Below are 9,488 nucleotides of genomic sequence, written 5' to 3' on the forward strand. Positions count from 1 at the left end.
ATTAAATAATTTTCAGCTCAGATATCTTATACGGATTCTCTATTAATAGAGAAGAAATGAAACACAGTTTTTCGTTTTTATTGTTATCATTAATTCAAGCATACTGTGATGTCCCATTTTACGCACCTTTTCTATTCATGCTCTTGTAGAAATGGGTAATAATACTTGAGACACTACAAGATAGATCTATGTATAACAATATGTTATACTCGTATTTCTTAGTTATCTAACTAAATGTGAGTTAACTACAAACAAGACTGACTAGTTTGGTCACAGAATTTGACTTTTGGATACAATCTGTTGTTATTTTATTAACAAAGATATTAATTTAGAATCGTGTATGTGAGGAATGATTTCAAATTTTTTTGTTGTAAGAATAATGATGTCTTGTGCACAGTAATGATACATAAGCCACGTGAGCAACTAAAATTGGCTTTGCTAACTAATCCCATAGAGAAAATATATTCCAAGCTACCATTTTCTCACCATTGCTAATTTTGAAATTGGTTTAAGCAACTTTTGAAACCCTTCCATGATTACGGTGCATTTAGTTATAGTAAACCATGAAAGAAACTTGTTATATTTTTAAACGATGATTTTGTTAAAGTTTTATATTTTTGACCTGGTCACCTTAGTAGCTGTTCTCATTCTTAATAACTTTTACCTTTGTTTGCCAATAGTCAATAGTCAAGGAATTCTCAGATGCTCATAGAGAGTTGTTTTGGTGCTTTAACCCTCAAGTTATTGACTCCCAATTCTCCTAAGAATTATCAATCATGTCACTGAACAAAATGCGATGTTATAAATTTGGTAACTAAAATCGTGCTTTATTTTGTTGTGTTTATGAAATATCACCTACTATATGAGCTAAAGTAGAATATTGGCTTTTTTTTTCATTTAAGCGTTTTTGGATGGATATTTAGCTAAAGCGAAAATGACTGTGTTAAGTAATGATAGGTAAAATGTAATTGAAAGTAAATATAATTCAAAGGGAAATAAATATATATGGTGTTTACGACTTTAAAAAAAAAGCCAAGAGCATTAATTCAGAATACAATATGATTATATAGTGAAAATTAAAGCACCATACAATGCATGATATGTAATTATACAGCTTTCAAATGCTTTATACTATTGTATTGAAACAAGAAATCAGATTATTACGTTTACAGGATGTTTGAAAGCCCTATTGTCAGAATAAACTTTGTGCTTTGAATATATTCTATTTCATAATGTATCATATCAAGGTTATATTTGTAACTAAAAAAATCTAATTAATTGGTACATTCATAAAACTAACATTTTTTGAAAATACATATAATGGATGTAACCAACACTAGAAAAATATCTTGAACATAAGTTAACAACTATAATATTAATATTTCAAATAAAGAAGTTCGTAAGAAAAATAAGGAATCAATTGTACTTCATCAAGTCAGATTAAAGCAAAGCTTTTTTATATATTGTTTCTATGTTTCATAATTTTCACACAGATGGGTTACTGATGAAACTATTTCAAACCTTAGTATATACTAAAGTTTGCTTTTTTCGTTTAAAATACCAAACTAATTTAAGCAGTGTGTTGCTGTGTAAACATTCATGGAACTCAGAACAGTGACAAGCATTTTTTGTGGACAGACGTGGCTAAGAATACCAACAAATAACTTAACTATCAGAAAAACAAAAAAAACTCTTAACATGAATACAAAATATTGATTTGAAATTTGTTATCAGTACAACTCTTATGTTTCGCTATACAATCAAGCAGGGTGGAAATCCAGATCAATTGAAGTTTGTTTGAAATATCGTTAACTATTTCTAACTGCAGTGTGTCGTCTATATGCATAACAAGATCGTTTCGTGGAAAGATTTGGATAAAGCTTCACCATCAAACGATCAGGATGAAGTCGAGGGTTGTACTCAATAGTCTTGTTCTTGTATATAACGGTTTGTTGGTGTTTCGTTTAGTGGATTTTACAGCCTGGTTGGACACCTCACCAAAATTGTATTTTTTGTACTAAAGCAAATTAATCCTAGATATCATAATAGACTCTGTACAGCCTCCCTATGGCACAGCAGTATGTTTGTGGATTTATAACGCTAGAAACCGAGTTTTGATACCTGTAGTGGGCAGAGCACAGATATCCCATTGGACAGCTTTGTGGAAACAAACAAACAAAGAAAAAACTCTGTACAGCTATTGGCGTGTCATCATTAATAACTCATCCGCTTGCTTAAATTACTGAAATAAAGAAAAAGTAATTAAACTTTTGTTTTGTTTTTTCTATACTTTCTTTGTGAATTCCTGGTGAGAAATAAAATATGAATTCCTTGACACTTATGACCTAATTCAGTCTATATAATTTTCCTTACTAACTCTGGGCTAAGACTATAAGTATTTATCAAGTTTTATCTGAAACGGTATAATTTAATAAGGCGAATAGTGTTTCTTATTATATGTTCTGTATCTCTAGATACACTGCTGCACTTTGTTCGTCATTTCTCTTAACAGGAGATAAAAGTAAAATACGATCTCCAATTATTGATTACTAAAGACAAGTCAGAAAACTCAAATACAGCTTTCTGGAAATACCTAACACTACCACGAGATAAAATGATATAATACGTTATGAGAGTTAATAATAGGTAAATTATCACATAATTCCAAATACCGATAACTAATTTGAACGCATATGATAGGGTTTCTCTCATCACTCGTTTTTGATTAAAATTAATCACAAGCCAAGTGAAACGTTTGTAGGGTTCGAATCCCGTCTCACCAAACATGCTCTTCTTTTAGCCATGGATGACAGTATACCCAAGATTTGGCTAATTTGACTAACTGCCTTTCCTATAGTCTATCAGTTTAAATTATGTCCTCGTGTAGCATTACGCGAAATTCAAAAATTTAGAGATGCGGGTGGTGTCGAACCATCAATTTTCTTCTTGTTCTGGAAGAAGACACTTCTCATGTATTAAAGGAAGTTTTAAACTCATTAATTTTTATGCATATACTTTTAACTCTAACCCTTCTTTTTCTGGGTTGTAGTATCCAACATAATAAACGTGCCATATCCTTTGTTTGTCAGTTCTGTTCTTCCGATTGTCGGGAAATTTTTAAAGCCAGATTCCACAGTACATGTATGTATTGTCGAAAAATAAAGTAAAAAAACTAGAATAAACTTTTGATTATCTGACATTTAATGCAAATAAACGATATAAACGAAACAGGTGGAAATTCTGAAATCAACAGAATATTATAAAAATAAGTGAAACGCAATGAAATTGTTAATATTTTAGTTGTAGCATGAGGATGCTGCACATATTTCAACTTATTATATATTTTTAAAATGTAAGAGCTGTTATGGGAATAAATTTCAAAAGATTACTTTGAAATATGTTAAAAGTTTTTTGTTTTTTTCTGATAGTCATTTTTTTTCCAGTAGTCTTAGCCCTGTTTGTCCACTTAAAATGGTTCTTTGTGACTGTTGGAGTTCCAGGACGTGCTTTTATATACGTAAATTGCTTAAGCTAAAGTTTGGCGTTTAAAATAAAAGATAAAGTTTAGCACAGAGTGAGGTTTGAATAAGTTTCAGCCCTAACATGTGTCTTATAACAGATATTTCTGATGTACATTTTAATGTTCATTTCTGTTGTTGTTTTCGTAAAGTTTAATTTTCTGTTTATTTTATAGTTGTTTATTTTTGTTATACACTGTCTTCATTGAGATTTAGGCTTACAGCGCCTGACACGACAGAGCGTAGCTTAACTTAGTGGTTAGTGTACTCGAACTTTAAATCCGAGAGTTCATGTTTTGCGGACCGTTGTCAAATTTCAGTATTCATTCAGACAAAACCAAGGGCGCGCCGGGAACTAAGAGTGCTGAGTGTGTGGCATTACTCCCCGGCTTGACGTTACCGGATTGCTGCGCATGCACGGTTCCAATCACATACAGGAGTTTCGATTTTCTTCAATTGTAATCAACACCCCCGTACAAAATTGTACGAGTGTCAATGGACAAGAGTATACCAGGGTTGGCGGTGGGTGCTAATTATGCCTACTATTTCTTCGGTTTATGAGTTCACAATTAGGGAATGCAATGTACAAATATCCTTTTGTCTAGCTTACCGAGAAAAATTATGAAATAAACAAACCTAATACAACAAAAAGAGGAGATGAAATAACGATATAAAAGTAACATGTTTTAGTGTTAACTTGGCACGATAAAGTATGATAATGCTGTACTTTTCTCACTGGATTCTTCATTTAAAATATTACTCTTATAGTTGTTAATTTTTGTTTCTGTTTCACATGCTATTCAGTTTTTGTTTACAGTTATTTATCGTAGATAAACGCATTCGTACCCCAAAACTTTCAACGACATATTTTTGTAAACTTTGAAATTCATGTCATCATGAGTTTTATTAACTACACATCTTCTAGAGTAATAGGTAATTGTGATAAAATTAAACATAATGTTGCGTCTCTGTTCATTTGTTATTTTCCCGTAAAAATCCCTTCCGAAAAACTTCAGCGATACGAGTCCTTTCTTAAATAAAACTAGTTTATTTTTCTCAATACAACTTTGCAATACACTTAATTTACACAATCAGTTTAACTTAAACACACGCTATAATTCACAACGAACGATTCACGCACTTTACTTACTACCGCGCTTGACTCAATTGTCCGTCTCTATCTCTGCCTGTCTGCAATTCAATCCCGAATAATTGTCTGGCGCACTTATATACAACAATAGAGGGCGCCTAGCAAATACTGGATTATTCGTGATGTTCCCCGATCTTTCTAGAACTCATTACGTATTACTAGCGTCACGTGACTTCCGCTGTCATAACAATACTAAAAATTGTCATTATTTGTACTATTCCTTAAAACGAATAGTGTTATTCACGGTCTATGACTGAAGATATCAGAAGGTTGTATATTTACTTTTAGAGAAAAGCCATATTGAGCTACCTGCTCTGTCTACCGCGGGGACTCTAGTCCGGATTTTAGCATTGTAAGTCCGTAAACTTACCAATGTCCCACCGGAGGACTATAAGAAAATATTCGTAACTTCTGTTTTTCTTGTAAGATCAGAGCATAATCGCGTTTTCCACACTATGTCCATTGGAAAGTAATTAAAGAAGATTCATGTAGTACGATTACATCTTCTGTCATCGACCAAGAGGTTTAGGTATAGGAATAGACATCAATTAATGAAAGTTGAAATAAGATGAACATTCCCAGTTAAGAAGAAACTAAAACAAAAACAAAAAAAAACGAACCGATAATAAATCGGGAAGAAAAAACCTAAAACTGGAAATGATGATACAATACCAATACCATATGTGATTACTATGTCAGAAGAAACAACGTCACAACAGGCTACAAGTCATACATAGACAAATAAAGGTTTGCATATATCTTTAATTAATTACGATGAAACACCGCCCATTCTGTAACTTGGCACATTAGAATGTAGAAATACTCTTTCCCTGAAACAAAACAGTTCAGAACGTGATAGCCAAACAGATTCACACAGTTCTGTCTACAGAAACATTTGGTCAGGAAAGCAATGAAAAATAGCAGTAACTTAAAACAGACAAATGTTGGTTAACATACTTTGTACTTACGTTTAAACGAACAGAAAATTCTCACTTCTGACTCGGGTTATGTGAATTATGATATCGTTAGTAAAATTTCTAAGATAATTAAGCAAAGTTACCACACGTTAAAGGTTTTTGGATACGTGGTTGATACCGGTATAGCTGGAAAATAAAAGTGATGGGTGGATTACTCATAACGGATTCAACTAATCAAAAAATATAAAAATAAATCCCTCAGCACAAAGTCATCACGCAGGTAAAATAGGCAGGGTTTTATCGCTAAAAAACACAGCATGAACACATGTTCATATTTTGATTTAACATGAATAGACCTACACTGGTTTCACACCAAGTTTTCACATTCAATTAGACAAAACTCTTCTCGCAGCTCGAATGCTTCATGTAGAAGAGCAGAAAAAAGGAAATGATTTATATGCTCATAACTAACATTGGATACCTGAGTATATGACCAGCACTACACTTTGATCATAAGAAAAGAGGAAATGATTTATATGCTCATAACTAACATTGGATACCTGAGAATATGACCAGCACTACACTTTGATCATAAGAAAATACGGACTCATCTAATGGAATGTTTAGAATTTAGAACAAAACGATGTCCACAATGGTTTACATAACCGCACGTTAGGAGAACATAACATTGTCAGTTTAGTATACCAACTTACTGTGTTGACTATCTGATGTTTCTCAGGAAAACTAAAGATTGTAAATCTTGGTTACATAGGTACTGTATTGGTATCACACAACGAAAGATAGCAACTAGTGCTGCCACTTACTTGTATTAGGCACACAAACAATGATTTATTTATAAAGTACATGGGTATTTTTTCTTGATATTCGCGAGTAAGTCCAAACCAAACAATATTTTTTACACTTTACTTTTCGTAGTTTATTACATGTAGAAGTAAGTAATCGTATGGAAACTCGTATGGCTGTTGAAAAAATAAAACACTTCAGAGGTACGATGAAAGTTTTAAACTATAAATATGTTCAATTTGTGAATATATCGTTTTACTCAGATATTAACTGAATGGTGGTTAGGGCGCTCGAGTGGTAATCTGCAGGTCGCGGGGACAAATCTTCCCCCCCCCAAACATGCTCGCCCTTACAGACGTTGAGACGTTTATACTGATAGAACACTGTGGGTGTCTAATAAAATAATGACATAAATTCAGCGTATTTTTAGACTCACCCATTAATTAGTGAAAAACAAAGGCCCGGTCTGGGATATTCCGCCTTTTTTAACGTTCATATATTTCATACATAGGTAGAATTAGGTTGTTTGTAAGAGCATATTTACAATATAGTCCTCCGGTGGAACAGCGGTAAATCTAGGGTCTTATAACGCTAAAATCCAGGGTTCGGTTCCCAGCAGTGGATACATCAGATAGCACAATGTGACTCTGCTCTAAACCAAACAAACAATTTACAATATATTCAGGTTGTAGGCGACTTACAGTAAGACATTAAATGAAACATATTTTAGCCTCTAATGGTGGGCTTTGATGTCTGGTTCCCTCATTAAGATAAAAAACTGAACTTGGAAATTAAATGAAGATGTTAGAGTAAGAAAGACTGGTGGTGAGTTTCATTACTGGAATATTTCTTTAAAGTTTTAATGTTGTGTATTTGAATGGTTTATAGTGAGAAAACAGTTTGATTAATTATTGAGTTAAATTAAGAAATAGAGCCGACTTGCACAGATATATATATATATACTTTAGAGTAGAAAATATTTTAGAGTTATTAATGTCCAATGTATTTTTACAAACATAATATTATTTATGAACATTCTTAGTCAATAATAGCACTTTTAAACAATTTTATGGATTTTTCGCTTATATTTCTTATTACATTATATTTTGTTTTATTTTAGCTGTATAAATGCTTCATACGTTTTGCTGATTTACAAATATTTCTTTTAAATCGATGACTTAAAAATTCTCAAACTGAATGGTTCATATAATATTTTTGATATGTAAAAGATATATCAAATAACAGTGCCATAAAAGATATATCAAATAACAGTACCACAACAGATATATAAAATGACAGTGCCATAAAAGATATATCAAATAACAGTGCCATAAACGATATATCAAATAGCAGTACCATAAAAGATATATAAAATACATTGCCATAAAAGATATATCAAATAACAGTGCCATAAAAGATATATCAAATAGCAGTACCACAAAAGATATATAAAATAACAGTGCCATAAAAGATATATCAAATAATAGAGCCATAAAAGATATATCAAATAACAGTGCCATAAAAGATATATCAAATAACAGTACCACAAAAGACATATCAAATAACAGTACCATAAAAGATATATAAAATAACAGTGCCATAAAAGATATATAAAATGACATTGCCATAAAAGATATATCAAATAACAGTACCACAAAAGATATATAAAATAACAGTGCCATAAAAGATATATAAAATAACAGTGCCATAAAAGATATATCAAATAACAGTACCACAAAAGATATATAAAATGACAGTGCCATAAAAGATATATCAAATAACAGTACCACAAAAGACATATCAAATAACAGTACCATAAAAGATATATAAAATAACAGTACCACAAAAGATATATAAAATAACAGTGCCATAAAAGACATATCAAGTAACAGTATCACAAAAGATATATCAAATAACAGTACCACAAAAGATATATAAAATAACAGTGCCATAAAAGATATATCAAAGAACAGTACCACAAAAGATGTATAAAATAACAGTGTCATAAAAGATATATAAAATAACAGTAGCACAAAAGATATATAAAATAACAGTACCACAAAAGATGTATGAAATAACAGTGCCCTAAGAGATATATCCAATAACAGTACCACAAAAGATATATGAAATAACAGTGCCATAAAAGACATATCAAATAACAGTACCACAAAAGCTATATAAAATAACAGTGCCATAAAAGATATATCAAATAACAGTGCCATCAAAAATGCATTAAAATTATTTCTGTACGAGCTTTTCTATAATATATAACCCCCCTTAATTTATAGCTTTCTGGCCTTTAGGGCGTTCGACTCATAGTTTGTGGGTCGGGGGATCGAAACCTGTCACCGAATATGTTCGCCATTTCAGCCGATAGGGGATTGTAATGTCACAGTAAATCTCACTATTAGTTTGTAAAGTGTAGTCTAAGGGTTGGTGGTGAGTAGTGCTCACTAGCTTTCTTTCCTCTTGTCTAACACTTCAAAACTAGGTGCTAGCACAGGTTGCCCTCAAGAAGATTTGCGCGAAATTGAACTACAGACTATACCCCTTCTGATCTCTTTGTTGACTTCAGTTCCAGTCCAATTCCACTCATCTCCTGAGTCCCTTCTGCAATTTTTCACCACTCTACAAGTTATATTTCGGTGTAGATTTACAGTGTTTTAGTGTCACAGTCCGGCCTGACGTCTTGTTTCTAGTATATCTCAACTTTGTACTCACACAGTAGCACTATATTTACAACGTGCTAAGATGGATTTACTTCTAACCACAGAGTTATATATTGTCAGTGTTTCTAACAAAATAAAGAGAGATACTGCTATCTATACATCTATAAAAGCCTGTGTGTCACGTCATGTCACGCTAGATTTATCTTGATTTCTTGAAATAGCAGAAGTCATAAACACCAAAATGCATTTATCCAGATAGAAGAGTTCGATTGCTGTCTGCCCATTACGATTTTAGTGACGGGGGTGCCATGAAACCTTGTAAGTGTAGTGACTGCTGGTATAATAAGCCTAAAGTAAAGACGTAGTGTGGGATCACCTAGTCTAGAGCCAAGTGTATAAAATTTATCATGAAAGTAAAAATATCGATTCA

The sequence above is a fragment of the Limulus polyphemus genome, unplaced genomic scaffold, assembly GCF_000517525.1.
Source record: "Limulus polyphemus unplaced genomic scaffold, Limulus_polyphemus-2.1.2 Scaffold662, whole genome shotgun sequence".
Classification (NCBI taxonomy): domain Eukaryota; kingdom Metazoa; phylum Arthropoda; class Merostomata; order Xiphosura; family Limulidae; genus Limulus; species Limulus polyphemus.